General features: G+C 40.5%; 1 pseudogene; it reads left to right on the top strand.

The window, feature by feature from the left end:
* The window catches only part of LOC123153906 (probable flavin-containing monooxygenase 1), an 18,424-nt pseudogene extending 2,953 nt beyond the window's left edge, over positions 1–15,471 (top strand).
* The last annotated feature ends 507 nt before the right edge of the window (positions 15,472–15,978 follow it).

Here is a 15,978-nt window from a genome sequence, read left to right as displayed (position 1 = left end):
ATATATTACTCAAAAGAGTCACAACAAGCTGTGTTACAGAGTTACATAGGCATAAAACATCGTGCACAGAGGAAAGACCGCCACGAGGAGACGGCCTCCTTGTCACCGGTTTTGACAAGCCGGTGAGACCAAAGGTCAAGGTCTGAAAGGATTAGTTTATATGTAGAGATAGAACGTCTATCAAGCGATCTGAACAGTTTATCAGTCCTCGCCTCCCATATCTTCCACAGGATCGTGAGAAGCACAAAGGACCAGACAGGGCCCTGTGTGACTGATAACCCACAAGTATAAGGGATCGCAACAGTTTTCGATAAGTAAGAGTGTCGAAGCCAACGATGAGCTAAAGGCAGAACAAATATTCCCTCAAGTTCTATCGACCACCGATACAACTCTATGCATGCTTGATGTTGGCTTTACCTAGAACAAGTATGAAACTAGAAATACTTTGTAGGTGTTGTTGGATAGGTTTGCAAGATAATAAAGATTACGTAAATACAAATTAGGGGCTGTTTAGATAAAGACACAACTAAGTTAGTTTTAGTAAAGAACTTTTTGTTATGAGAAAATTATTTGTCCCTAGACAATTGATAACTAAACCGGTAATCATTATTGCAATTTTATTTGAGGGAGAGGCATAAGCTAACATACTTTCTCTACTTGGATCATATGCACTTACGATTGGAACTCTAGCAAGCATCCGCAACTACTAAAGATCATTAAGGTAAAACCCAACCATAGCATTAAAGTATCAAGTCCTCTTTATCCCATACGCAAACAACCTACTTACTCGGGTCTGTGCTTCTGTCACTCACGCCACCCACCATAAGCAAATCATGAACATATTGCAAACCCTACAACGGGAATCCCTCACGCTTGCGCGACACAGAGAGCACCATAGGACAGCACCAATAATAAAACATGCAACTCAAACCATTCACGATCATCAAATAACCCATAGGACAAAACGGATCTATTCAAGCATCATAGGATAGCCATACATCATTGGGAAATAATATATAGCGTTGAGCACCATTTTTAAGTAGAGATTACAGCAGGTAAAAGAGGGGTTACACTGCTGCATAGAGGGGGGAAGAGTTGGTGATGATGGTGGTGAAGTTGTTGGTGAAGATTGCGGCGATGATGATGGCCCCCGGCGGCACTTCGGTGCCACCGGAAGCGAGGGGGAGAGAGCCCCCCTCCTTCTTCTTCTTCCTTGACCTCCTCCCTAGATGGGAGAAGGGTTTCCCCTCTGGTCCTTGGTCTCCATGGCGTGGGAGGGGCGAGAGCCCCTCCGAGATTGGATCTGTGTCTCTGTCTCTCTCTATTTTCGCGTTCTCAGATTCTACCATTTCACCGTTTCTTATATTCCCGGAGATCCGTAACTCCGATTGGGCTGAAATTTTACACGATCTCTATCCGGATATTAGCTTTCTTGCGGGGAAAGAAGGGCACCAACTGCCTTACGGGGTGGCCATGAGGGCCCAGGGCACGCCTGACCCCCTGGGGCGCCCCCTGCCTCATGGCCCCCTCGGGCATCGTCTCACGTTGATTTTTCTTCCCAAAAATCACATATATTCCAAAAAAAATCTCCGTCGGTTTTTATCCCGTTTGGACTCCGTTTGATATGGATTTACTGCGAAACGAAAAACATGCAACAAACATGAACTGGCACTGGGCACTGGATCAATATGTTAGTCCCCAAAAATAGTATAAAAAGTTGCCAAAAGCATATGAAAGTTTTGGCATGGAACATTCAAAAATTATAGATACGACGGAGACGTATCAGCATCCCCAAGCTTAATTTCTACTCGTCCTCGAGTAGGTAAATGATAAAAAAGATAATTTTTGATGTGGAATGCTTCCTAGCATAATCTTGATCACATATCTAATCATGGCATGAATATTAAGATACGAGTGATTCAAAGCAATAGTGTATCATTTGACATAAAAACAATAATACTTCGAGCCTACTAATAAAGCAATCATGTCTTTTCAAAATAAGATGGCCAAAGAAAGTTATCCCTACAAAATCATATAGTCTGGCTATGCTCCATCTTCACCACACAAAATATTCACATCATGCCAACCCCGATGACAAGCCAAGCAATTCTTTCATACTTTTGACGTTCTCAAACCTTTTCAACTTTCACGCAATACATGAGTGTGACCAATGGACATAGCACTATAGGTGGAATAGAATGGTGGTTGTGGAGAAGACAAAAAGGAGAAGATAGTCTCACATTAACTAGGCGTATCAACGGGCTATGGAGATGCCCATCAATAGATATCAATGTGAGTGAGTAGGGATTGCCATGCAACGGATGCACTAAGAGCTATAAGTGTATGAAAGTTCAGACTGAAAACTAAGTGGGTGTGCATCCAACTTGCTTGCTCATGAAGACCTCGGGCATTTGAGGAAGCCCATCATCAGAATATACAAGCCAAGTTCTATAATGAAAATTCCCACTAGTATATGAAAGTGATAACTCAAGAGACTCTCTATATGAAGAACATGGTGCTACTTTGAAGCACAAGTGTGGAAAAAGGATAGTAGCATTGTCCCTTTTCTCTTCTTCCCTCATTATTTTTGGGCCTTTTTATGGCCTTTCTCTCTTTTTTATTTTTTTTATTTTATTTTTTCGTCCGGAGTCTCATCCCGACTTGTGGGGGAATCATAGTCTCCATCATCCTTTCCTCACTGGGACAATGCTCTAATAATGATGATCATCACACTTTTATTTACTTACAACTCGATACTAGAATAAAGATATGACTCTATACGAATGCCTCTGGCGGTGTACCGGGATGTGCAATGATCTAGTGTAGCAATGACATCAAAAAACGGACAAGCCATGAAAATATCATGCTAGCTATCTTACGATCATGCAAAGCAACATGACAATGATGCTCAAGTCATGTATATGATGATGATGGAAGTTGCATGGCAATATATCGCGGAATGGCTATGAAAATGCCATGATAGGTAGGTATGGTGGCTGTTTTGAGGAAGGTATATGGTGGGTTTATGGTACCGGCGAAAGTTGCGCGGTACTAGAGAGGCTAGCAATGGTGGAAGGATGAGAGTGCGTATAATCCATGGACTCAACATTAGTCATAAAGAACTCACATACTTATTGCAAAAATTTATTAGTCATCAAAACAAAGTACTACACACATGCTCCTAGGGGGATAGATTGGTAGGAAAAGACCATCTCTCGTCCCTGATCGCCACTCATAAGGAAGACAATCAATAAATACCCCATGCTCCGACTTCGTTACATAACGGTTCACCATACATGCATGCTACGGGAATCACCAACCTCAACACAAGTATTTCTACTAATCCACAACTACCCACTAGCACGACTCTAATATCACCATCTTTATATCGCAAAACTATTGCAAGGAATCAAACATATCATATTCAGTGATCTACAAGTTTTATGTAGGATTTTATGACTAACCATGTGAATGACCAGTTCCTGTCATCTCTCTAAATAGATATAAGTGAATCAAGAGAGTTTAATTCTTTCTACAAAATATATGCCCACGCTCTAACAAATATAAGTGAAGCAAAAGAGCATTCTACAAATGGCGTTTGTCTAAGTAAAGAAAAACAGGCAATCCAAACTTCAAATGATATAAGTGAAGCACATGAAGCATTCTATAAAGCCATACTCAAAAGATATAAGCGAAGTGCATAGAGCAATTCTATAAATCAACCAAGGACTATCTCATACCAGCATGGTGCATAAAAGAAAAGCGCAAACTAAATGCAAAAGACGCTCCAGATTTGCACATATCGCATGAACGAAACGAATCCGAAAACATACCGATACTTGTTGAAGAAAGATGGGATGCCTTCCGGGGCATCCCCAAGCTTAGATGCTTGAGTATCCTTGAATATTTACTTGGGGTGCCTTGGGAATCCCCAAGCTTGAGCTCTTTCCTCTCCTCCTTCTCTTCACATCGAGACCTCCTCGTTCTTCAAACACTTCATCCACACAAAACTCAACAGAAAGCTCGGTAAGATCCGTTAGTATAATAAAGCAAATCACTACTCTAAGTACTGTTGTAAACCAATTCATATTATTTTTCATTATAGCTACTGTAGTATAACTTTTCCACGGCTTAATCCACTGAGATAATTCGATAGTTTCATCAAAACAAGCAAACTATGCATCAAAAACAGAATCTGTCTAAAACAGAACAGTCTTTAATAATCTGAACATTCACCATACTTCTGATACTTGAAAAATTCTGCCAAAATTAGGAAAAATAAATAATTTGTATATAAAGACAGTTCAAAAAGAATCAGAACCATTTGACGTTCCAGTAAAAAATGTAAAATCGCGCATTACAGCCAAAGTTTCTGTCCTGCACCATACAAACCAACAAGCAAAGTAAACATCCTAAAGGCAAACCTTGACACATTATTTTTATAATACAATGGAATTCTACAAGGGGATAATTATTTTTGTTGAAAAGTTTCTGTAATTAAGATTCACAAAGTTTCCATGGGCATGAACAAAGTTCAAGGACGTCCCCCACTTTCACAATGCTCGTCTATCTCACTTTCACTTTTCTTTTTGAAAAGTTTAGGGTTCCCCTCTTTTTTTTGTTTTAAAACTATATAAAAGCACTCAACAGAAATAAATGACTCTCTAAAACTTCCGGATTGTCTCCCTGGCAGTGCTTTCTTTAAAGCCATTAAGCTAGGCATATAGTGCTCAAGTAATGAATCCACCCGGATCCCAAGGTATATCAAAGCCAATTTTAATTAACAATGATTTGTAATTTAGTAGTGAGCATAAAGTAACATATATCATGCAACAATGAAGTCTCACTCTCTCCCTATGCATCGGCATGTCATAAAAGAATAATTCATGCACACAAAGTAAAGGCCAATGCATAGTATAAACAGTTTCTTGCAATTTTATCGCATTAGAAACATAGAAAGGTGGATATATAGTTCCTCTCTCATAATAATTGCAAGTAGGAGCAGCAAGAACATGCATATTATATTCATCAAAATCATCATGTGTAATAGTAAAATGCAACCCATCAATATAATCCTTAATAAGTGCAAACTTCGCTGATATAGTGTAGTCGGGAGAATTCAGAAAGATAATAGGACTATCATGCGTGGGTGAAATAGCAACAATTTCATGTTTAACATAAGGCACTATGGCAAGTTCATCTCCATGAGCATAATTTATATTGGCATCTTGGCCATAAGCATAGCAAGCATCATCAAAAAGGGATATTTCAAGAGAATCAACATGATCATAACAATCATCATAGCAATCATCCTTCGGTAAGCACGAAGGGAAATTAAACAATGTATGAGTTGAAGAGTTACTCTCATTAGAAGGTGGGCACGGGTAGCTAATCCGCTCTTTCTCCTTTCGTTCTTCGCTCTCCTCATCATCTTTTTCATCCAATGAGCTCACAGTTTCATCAATTTCTTCTTCCATAGACTCCTGCAAAATATTAGTCTCTTCTTGGACAACGGAGACTTTCTCAATAAACGCATCAATATCGGAATTGTATTCATAATTCTCATAACAGTATTTAAGGATAGCTAAATTTTCAGGTCTGTAGACAGCTTCATAAAGATTTTCATATTCTTTGAACATAGATTCAATTTCATAAGCACCCATAAAAGCAACAAATTCTTCTATTTGTTCCACATCATAGTAGTCATATATACCTCTAGCATAAGAAGCCAAAGTTTCATTATCATTAAATTTGCATAAAAGGGAAGGTGTGGAGCCTTCATCCTAGAGCAACAAGTATAATCATATCTCAAGCATAGTTGCCTAGCATACCATTTCAACATATAAATTTGATCCCATAATAGTTTCCCTTTTTGAGTCAAGCGATAATCCCTAAAGTATTCACGTTGATCCAACGTGTCTCCCATTACCAAATTGAATGGGGTTTTCTCTGGATTATCAAAGTAGTACATAATATCTATCACATAACGAGCATCGAGGGTTTTAGGAGGTTCCTCATCTCCATGAGCAGCAAGTACACCTATTTTTTTTGGTATTTCGTGTTCCATATCCATAACTAAAGATAAAGAACAACTAAGAACAACAAATAAAAATTACTTAGTGATAAAGCAAACAAGCACACACGAGAATATTCACCCCACGCTATGGCTCCCCGGCAACGGCGCCAGAAAAAGGTCTTGATAACCCACAAGTATAGGGGATCGGAACAGTTTTCGATAAGTAAGAGTGTCGAACCCAACGAGGAGCTAAAGGCAGAAAAAATATTCCCTCAAGTTCTATCGACCACCGATACAACTCTACGCACGCTTGATGTTCGCTTTACCTAGAACAAGTATGAAACTAGAAGTACTTTGTAGGTGTTGTTGGATAGGTTTGCAAGATAATAAAGATTACGTAAATAAAAAGTAGGGGCTGTTTAGATAAAGACACAACTAAGTTAGTTTTAGTAAAGATCTTTTTGTTACAAGAAAGTTATTTGTCCCTAGGCAATCGATAACTAGACAGGTAATCATTATTGCAATTTTATTTGAGGGAGAGGCATAAGCTAACATACTTTCTCTACTTGGATCATATGCACTTATGATTGGAACTCTAGCAAGCATCCGCAACTACTAAAGATCATTAAGGTAAAACCCAACCATAGCATTAAAGTATCAAGTCCTCTTTATCCCATACGCAAACAACCTACTTACTCGGGTCTGTGCTTCTGTCAATCACTCCACCCACCATAAGCAAGTCATGAACATATTGCAAACCCTACAGCGGGAATCCCTCACGCTTGCGTGACACGAAGAGTATCATAGGACAGCACCAATAATAAAACATGCAACTCAAACCAATTACGATCATCAAATAACCCATAGGACAAAATAAATCTACTCAAACATCATAGGATAGCCATACATCATCGGGAAATAATATATAGCGTTGAGCACCATGTTTAAGTGGAGATTACAGCGGGTAAAAGAGGGGTTACACCACTGCATAGAGGGGGGAAGAGTTGGTGATGATGGCGGTGAAGTTGTTGGTGAAGATTGCGGCGATGATGATGGCCCCCGGCGGCACTCCGGTGCCACCGGAAGCGAGGGGGAGAGAGCCCCCCTCCTTCTTCTTCTTCTTCCTTGACCTCCTCCCTAGATGGGATAAGGGTTTCCCCTCTGGTCCTTGGTCTCCATGGCGTGGGAGGGGCGAGAGCCCCTCCGAGATTGGATCTGTGTCTCTGTCTCTCTCTATTTTCGCGTTCTCAGATTCTACCATTTCACCGTTTCTTATATTCCCGGAGATCCGTAACTCCGATTGGGCTGAAATTTTACACGATCTCTATCCGGATATTAGCTTTCTTGCGGGGAAAGAAGGGCACCAACTGCCTTACGGGGTGGCCATGAGGGCCCAGGGCACGCCTGACCCCCTGGGGCGCCCCCTGCCTCATGGCCCCCTCGGGCATCGTCTCACGTTGATTTTTCTTCCCAAAAATCACATATATTCCAAAAAAAATCTCCGTCGGTTTTTATCCCGTTTGGACTCCGTTTGATATGGATTTACTGCGAAACGAAAAACATGCAACAAACATGAACTGGCACTGGGCACTGGATCAATATGTTAGTCCCCAAAAATAGTATAAAAAGTTGCCAAAAGCATATGAAAGTTTTGGCATGGAACATTCAAAAATTATAGATACGACGGAGACGTATCAGCATCCCCAAGCTTAATTTCTACTCGTCCTCGAGTAGGTAAATGATAAAAAAGATAATTTTTGATGTGGAATGCTTCCTAGCATAATCTTGATCACATATCTAATCATGGCATGAATATTAAGATACGAGTGATTCAAAGCAATAGTGTATCATTTGACATAAAAACAATAATACTTCAAGCCTACTAATAAAGCAATCATGTCTTTTCAAAATAAGATGGCCAAAGAAAGTTATCCCTACAAAATCATATAGTCTGGCTATGCTCCATCTTCACCACACAAAATATTCACATCATGCCAACCCCGATGACAAGCCAAGCAATTCTTTCATACTTTTGACGTTCTCAAACCTTTTCAACTTTCACGCAATACATGAGTGTGACCAATGGACATAGCACTATAGGTGGAATAGAATGGTGGTTGTGGAGAAGACAAAAAGGAGAAGATAGTCTCACATTAACTAGGCGTATCAACGGGCTATGGAGATGCCCATCAATAGATATCAATGTGAGTGAGTAGGGATTGCCATGCAACGGATGCACTAAGAGCTATAAGTGTATGAAAGTTCAGACTGAAAACTAAGTGGGTGTGCATCCAACTTGCTTGCTCATGAAGACCTCGGGCATTTGAGGAAGCCCATCATCAGAATATACAAGCCAAGTTCTATAATGAAAATTCCCACTAGTATATGAAAGTGATAACTCAAGAGACTCTCTATATGAAGAACATGGTGCTACTTTGAAGCGCAAGTGTGGAAAAAGGATAGTAGCATTGTCCCTTTTCTCTTCTTCCCTCATTATTTTTGGGCCTTTTTATGGCCTTTCTCTCTTTTTTATTTTTTTTATTTTATTTTTTCGTCCGGAGTCTCATCCCGACTTGTGGGGGAATCATAGTCTCCATCATCCTTTCCTCACTGGGACAATGCTCTAATAATGATGATCATCACACTTTTATTTACTTACAACTCGATACTAGAATAAAGATATGACTCTATACGAATGCCTCTGGCGGTGTACCGGGATGTGCAATGATCTAGTGTAGCAATGACATCAAAAAACGGACAAGCCATGAAAATATCATGCTAGCTATCTTACGATCATGCAAAGCAACATGACAATGATGCTCAAGTCATGTATATGATGATGATGGAAGTTGCATGGCAATATATCGCGGAATGGCTATGAAAATGCCATGATAGGTAGGTATGGTGGCTGTTTTGAGGAAGGTATATGGTGGGTTTATGGTACCGGCGAAAGTTGCGCGGTACTAGAGAGGCTAGCAATGGTGGAAGGATGAGAGTGCGTATAATCCATGGACTCAACATTAGTCATAAAGAACTCACATACTTATTGCAAAAATTTATTAGTCATCGAAACAAAGTACTACACACATGCTCCTAGGGGGATAGATTGGTAGGAAAAGACCATCTCTCGTCCCTGATCGCCACTCATAAGGAAGACAATCAATAAATACCCCATGCTCCGACTTCGTTACATAACGGTTCACCATACATGCATGCTACGGGAATCACCAACCTCAACACAAGTATTTCTACTAATCCACAACTACCCACTAGCACGACTCTAATATCACCATCTTTATATCGCAAAACTATTGCAAGGAATCAAACATATCATATTCAGTGATCTACAAGTTTTATGTAGGATTTTATGACTAACCATGTGAATGACCAGTTCCTGTCATCTCTCTAAATAGATATAAGTGAATCAAGAGAGTTTAATTCTTTCTACAAAATATATGCCCACGCTCTAACAAATATAAGTGAAGCAAAAGAGCATTCTACAAATGGCGTTTGTCTAAGTAAAGAGAAACAGGGAATCCAAACTTCAAATGATATAAGTGAAGCACATGAAGCATTCTATAAAGCCATACTCAAAAGATATAAGCGAAGTGCATAGAGCAATTCTATAAATCAACCAAGGACTATCTCATACCAGCATGGTGCATAAAAGAAAAGTGCAAACTAAAGGCAAAAGACGCTCCAGATTTGCACATATCGCATGAACGAAACGAATCCGAAAACATACCGATACTTGTTGAAGAAAGATGGGATGCCTTCCGGGAGATCCATAAAGCCATACATATCTCTGTCTCTCTCTATTTTCGTGTTCTCAGATTCTACCCTTTCACTGTTTATTATATTCCCGGAGATCCGTAACTCCGATTGGGCTGAAATTTTAACACGATCTCTATCCGGATATTATATTTCTTGCGGCGAAAGAAGGGCACCAACTGCCTTACGGGGTGTCCACGAGGGCCCAGGGCGCGCCTGACCCCCGGGGCGCGCCCCCCTGCCTCACGGCCCCCTCAGGCATCGTCTCACATTGATTTTTCTTTCCAAAAATCACATATATTCCAAAAAAATCTCCGTTAGTTTTTATCCCTTTTGGACTCCGTTTGATATGGATTTACTCCGAAACAAAAAACATGCAACAAACAGGAACTGGCACTAGGCACTGGATCAATATGTTAGTCCCCAAAAATAGTATAAAAAGTTGCCAAAAGTATATGAAAGTTGTAGAATAATGGCATGGAACAATCAAAAATTATAGATACGATGGAGACGTATTAGTGACTGGTGGGAGTTGGGCATCCCAAAGGTCGTCGATGGCAGGGGAGGTCGGTGTGATGCTGAGTCACTGTCATATGCGGGCCGCATATGGGCATGAGATGAAGAGGTGGCTGGCGTCTTCTGGCAGAGCCTGGCATCGCGGGCATACCGGGTCTGTGATGATATGCTTGTGGACGAGGTTGACCCGCGTATTTAGTCTGTCCCAGAAGAGGAGCCATGGGAAGATCTTGATCTTGTTTGGCACTTGCGAGCGCCAAATGAGGGGGGCATTTAAGTCGTTGTCCGGCTCTCATAGAAGAATGACATAGGCTTCTTTGGTGGAGAAGCGGCTGCCCCCCAGAAGAAAGCGTTCGTCCTGTTTTGGCGAAGAAAACATTTTGACTGTCATCAATCCGGTCTTGCAAACGGACATTGTAGAAGGACTCGAATGTGCCTTCCGGCTAAGACTCCCTTGCATGGTAGTACACCCGTGAGCACCTTCTACCCGAAGTGTTTTATTTTCCTTGGAGTATGTAGTTGTCAAAGTTGTTTCCATATGGAGTTTAACTAAAGGCTACCGTGTCTGTCCGACCTGGTTATTTGGCTCCCAAACTGATGGTTAAAGTCCGCGTGGCACGCCCACCGAACTGAGAAGGTCCTGACCTTGTATACCGCCACGCCACAATATCTTCCATGGCCTCCGCCCGGAGAAGAATTTGAATTATTCTTGCAACATCAACCGGTTTAAAGACAAACCTAATAAGGTCTAGATCCCACTGTCCCGTGTGAGGGTCTATAATTTCCTCCACTAGGTGTTATAACACTGTCCCTCCTCTAGGTGTTTTTTTGAGAGAATCACCGGGGAGGAGTCCCTCCACCTGAATATATTACTCAAAGTGGCCATTATGCCAGAGAGTGGTCCGGTCTATCAGGGAAACCAGATCGAAAACCTACCTCCTCTAGGTGTTATAACCTTTCTTGATGCACTAGAAGGAATCCAAGGATCATCCCAAATATTTATTTGCAAGCCCGTTCCAACCCGCCATACACAACCTCTCTTGAAAGTCTGAATTCCAGCCACAATAGTTTGCCAAGTAAACGACGACCCTTTCTTTGGTCCAGCCTTGTATTCCTAATATAGCGCCATTGTGCTAACCCTTTTACATGATGCAAAGATGAAAGTGTAAGGGGAATGCTACATATATATGGGTCCACCCTACAAGTGGCCTAGTTATAACTCATATTGGGCCAGGGTGTTACACTAATTAACTTTCTCATGTGATTGTTCATAAACATGTATTCCCTTTCTCTAGGTACACATGGTAGACTTTGTGATTCTTTGTACGGGAAGGTTTAACAATTATCCCAACATACCCAAATTCCCTCCTGGTAGAGGCCCAGAAGCATTTGATGGGAAAGTGATCCACTCCATGGACTACTCCAAAATGGGTAGCGAGAAAGCTAAGGAGATGATCAAGGACAAGTGTGTGACTATTGTTGGGTATGGAAATTCAGCCCTTGACATTGCTAATGAATGTGCAAATATAAATGGTAAAAATATTCAATCCTCAATTAAACAGACCTTGTTTCTCTCGGTTAACGAAATCGAAACATTGGTATGTCCATTTTTCTAAAGCATTCCAATGTACGCATTGCCTATCATGCTTATATAATCTTCATCCTTATAGTTGCCTATATAAAAATGAAACAGTGCGATTATATTTTCATAACTTTCTATTTTATTTGTTATTTAGGTATGGAGAAACCATGCACAATGGTTGTCCGAACCAAGCAATGGATCATACCAAACTTCTATGCTTGGGGTATTAACATATCAAATTTCTATCTAACTCATTTTGCTGAACTCCTTATTCACAATCCCGGTGAAGGTTTCCTCCTTAGCATATTAGCTACCGTCTTGACTCCATTGGTACTACAACATGTTTTCATTGTATATAATTCATAATCTTAATATTATTAGAAGTGTAAATGGTTTTGTTTTAGACTAGTTTCATACATGTGTACATTTCTTTTGTGCGTGAGAAGAGGTTGATTATTTCAAAGTTTGCTAAGAGCTACTACTCCATTCCAATGAAGAAGCATGACATGGTGCCTGACCATAGCTTTTTTGAGGGGATGGTGGGGTGTATGCTTTCCACTACACCCAAGGATCATTATAAGAATTTATAGGAAGGCAACATAGTTATTAAAGAGTCAAAGACCTTCGGCTTTTGTATATTCAGAACAAACCTCCGGAAGAGAAACGATGTGGTTTCAGTTCATTCATCCTGTCATGGACACTGTCGCGGAAAATATGATCCAGGGACATAATAGATATACATGGCATGAAACTATCAATGTAACAGTACGGATCAAATAAGAAGGTTGCAAGAATCCTCTGCGCAACAGATTATTTGTTTGATGTAATAAGTGTTGCTCCTGAAGAATCGCCAGTGCTCCGTAGAAAGACATCGTTGTAGATGAAGATATCAAAACATTAGAGGTGTTAGTAATCATGATATGATGGCCAAGAGAGTACTAACAGTTAATACTAGTGTAATGATACACACCTGCAAATTAACGAGGAGATTTTTCGAGAATGATGTTCCAACTCATCATCACAACTTGAACTGTCAAAAGAGAATGTGGTACGAAATCAATATGTATGCACGGTAAAGAAAGACAAAATTACAGAATCAACTAATCCCAAGGAAAATAAGTAACTAAATACAGGTTAACTGGAAGGGTGAGTCGGTATAGCTACCATGATGAACTCGAGTGTCAGCTTGTTGGGATTGATGTTGATGGCGTGACAAATTGCATCCTCTGCCTCTTCAAGCTCTGGCTTGGACCACCACACAGCCTACCACTTTCCAACATAGACCTGTTTAAGTGAAGAGAGGTTCTCCAGGACAAAGTCCAAATCACCAAATCGATCCCATGTCTGCTGCACTGATAAAATAACCTCAAGGGTCTGTAGCTTCTGCATGGATCCTTGTGCAAACTTCAGCTCCATGATGCTACTCCCGATTTTCAGCCTTGCGAGACACCGAAACAGATAACTGCCATCAATCACCAACCTTTTGCTTCGTGCGGTTTGCGCCACCCATATATGAAGATCACAGAGTGATGACATGGGGCCAAGCACTCGAAGGTGCTCCTCTCTGAGTGTTTCTAGATGCTGGATTAGAAGGGTGGAAAGGTTGGAGAGCGAAGATATCCATCTTGGCACATCGCACTTTATGCTATCAGCCAGATGGATGCACTGAAGCTGCTGAGGCTCAGGCGACAAACTATCACTTCCGTAATCTATGTTTCGATGTACACCACTTAATTTAATGCTTTTGAGATTGATTAGGTTGGACAGACACCGCCGAAAAAGTTCCTTATAGTCATCGTTCCATCCACAAACCCTAACACGAAGATTCCTCAATTCCGTCAGCTTGCTCAAATCGTGCAGCATGGATGGAGACTCGATATTGATACCTAGCAATTCTTGCAGCGATTTTAAATTATCCAATCGTTCTGGCAGGGCCGTGCCCATACCAATATGAAGGTACACTAGTTGTGTTAGCTGAAAAAATGATGTTGGTAACATTTTTATTGCCGTCGCACTTATGTCTAGTACTTGCAAGAACCGCAGATTCCTAATATCGTCCGGTATCTGAGTGATAGATGTATTGCATAGACATAAATACCTCAAGTGTAACATGCTGTAGGTAACCTTAATATGATGATTATCCACATCCCAACAATAAACTAAGTTCAATGCACGCAAGACTGAAAAGCTTGAAAGGGCTGGTAACAAATTGATATCTCGCCCAAACACAGTGTTTGACCTCAAACGGGACAAGTTCATAGTTGCCATTTGCATGATATCGTCTTCATTTAGGCTTTGGACTGATAGCCGACGGATCTTACTTGGTGCAGATCCAGATTGCTGACCACCTATACATGTTAGAAAATTCTCTTCCCTTGAAATGGAAGTGATGAGGTCAAGCACCATATCGTGTACACGACAAGCGCTCTCTTTATCATCACTGACATCTGCTGGTTGGATCAAACCTTTGTTAATGAGCTCGCTGAAATAGTCTTCTCCTACTTCATACAAGCTATTTCCATGTTCTTCCCGAATAAAACCTTCACCAATCCATTGCCATATCAAATCTCTAGCAACAATATTATAATCCTCTGGATACAAACTTATATACAATAAAAATGTTCTTAGTTGCGGAGGTAGGTCATAGTAACTGACTGATAATATCCTTCTCATGTCCTTCACACCAGGTCTATCTTGTAGCCCAGAACCCATAGCTTGGTAGCCCTTGGACCAATCATTTCTATTTTTACTGGCTAGCATACTAGCTGTTGTAATAATAACTAATGGTACTCCACCACATCTCTTAATAATGTTATCAGATACTTCAGCTAATTGATTAGGACATTTGTCTTCGGCACCAAATATTCTTTGGTAGAATAACTTTCGTGACTGTCCAAGAGAAAGAGGCTTTAGGTCATAAACACCACCAACTTCTTTGGCAACATAAAAAATTTGAGTTGTTGTAATTATTCTACTTCCGCATTCGTTGTCAATCAAAGCATGTTTGCTTTCTTTCCATACGAAATTGTTCCATATGTCATCGATCACAATGAAGTATCTATAAGACGATATCAAATGGCCATCTATTAGTTAAGCTCCATGTAAACTTATGTTTCTTTGAGCGCAGTAAATCAAAATGTGTCAACATATATATAATACCTTGTACAGAAGGCTCCAGATTAGAAAAAAAAGAAATTTAGAAAAATGCTATAAAATAAAAACAAAGGGAAAACATCCTATAGCAACATTCGATGTTCTAGAATAGCATTCTATTGTTTATGATTCAATTGGGTGGCACTTGTACTTGGAAGATGCACTGATGTTTATCGGACTATTGTGCAGGTGCTTGTGCCATGATGCTCCAAAAGCTTTGTTGGCGCTGCTGGAGGAGTCTCTGGTAAGTTGAAGGAAGAAAGCGAAGATGTAGAAGAATGACTAGCTATGTAAGTGGTCGGGAGCTAGGGAATCCTGAGCGTTATGCTTGGCTGTTCTAGCAATGGAGGAGAATTTGTTTTGTTTGTGAGCTGTAGAAGTGATGTTTGTATTGAAGAATGTGCTTCTGGTTGGATCTTGGCTTGTGGTGTGACTGAAGAAGGACGGACGGCGTGGTGCTGAAGCCTGAGGAGGCCATGATGATGGACGGGGCCCTTGGTTGCCGTTGAGATTAGTTACTTCTTTTGAGAATTGGTGTGTTGTGTTGGTAGGATGGATGCATTGGAGTAGGTAGGTAGGAGCTCTTAGATATCATCAATCCTGGTAATGTTGTGCGGTATAGGACGAGGCAAAGCACACAAGTTGTTGTATTTCTACCTTCAACAATATGTGATATATATAATGCCATTGTTACAATATGCTTGGGTATTGGTATGATTTGGAGTGTGCGTTGATGTATTTCTGGATGGTTTGACTGATTCAGGTTACGAACAAATAAAATCATCTCCCTTTTTGTGCTTTCTCTCTGGATGACCGATGCATTTCATGTGTGCTCTGTTTGTTTATGTATGCAAAGGATGGATGGATGCAGGAGAAATGCAAATCTTGGTATCGATGGCGGAGGAAGAGGCAAAGCACATTAGTAGGACATATGGAAATA

The sequence above is a fragment of the Triticum aestivum genome, chromosome 7A (assembly GCF_018294505.1).
Source record: "Triticum aestivum cultivar Chinese Spring chromosome 7A, IWGSC CS RefSeq v2.1, whole genome shotgun sequence".
NCBI classification, from domain to species: domain Eukaryota; kingdom Viridiplantae; phylum Streptophyta; class Magnoliopsida; order Poales; family Poaceae; genus Triticum; species Triticum aestivum.
Note: the sequence above shows the minus strand (reverse complement) of the source record. Positions and strands in the feature narration are given on the sequence as shown.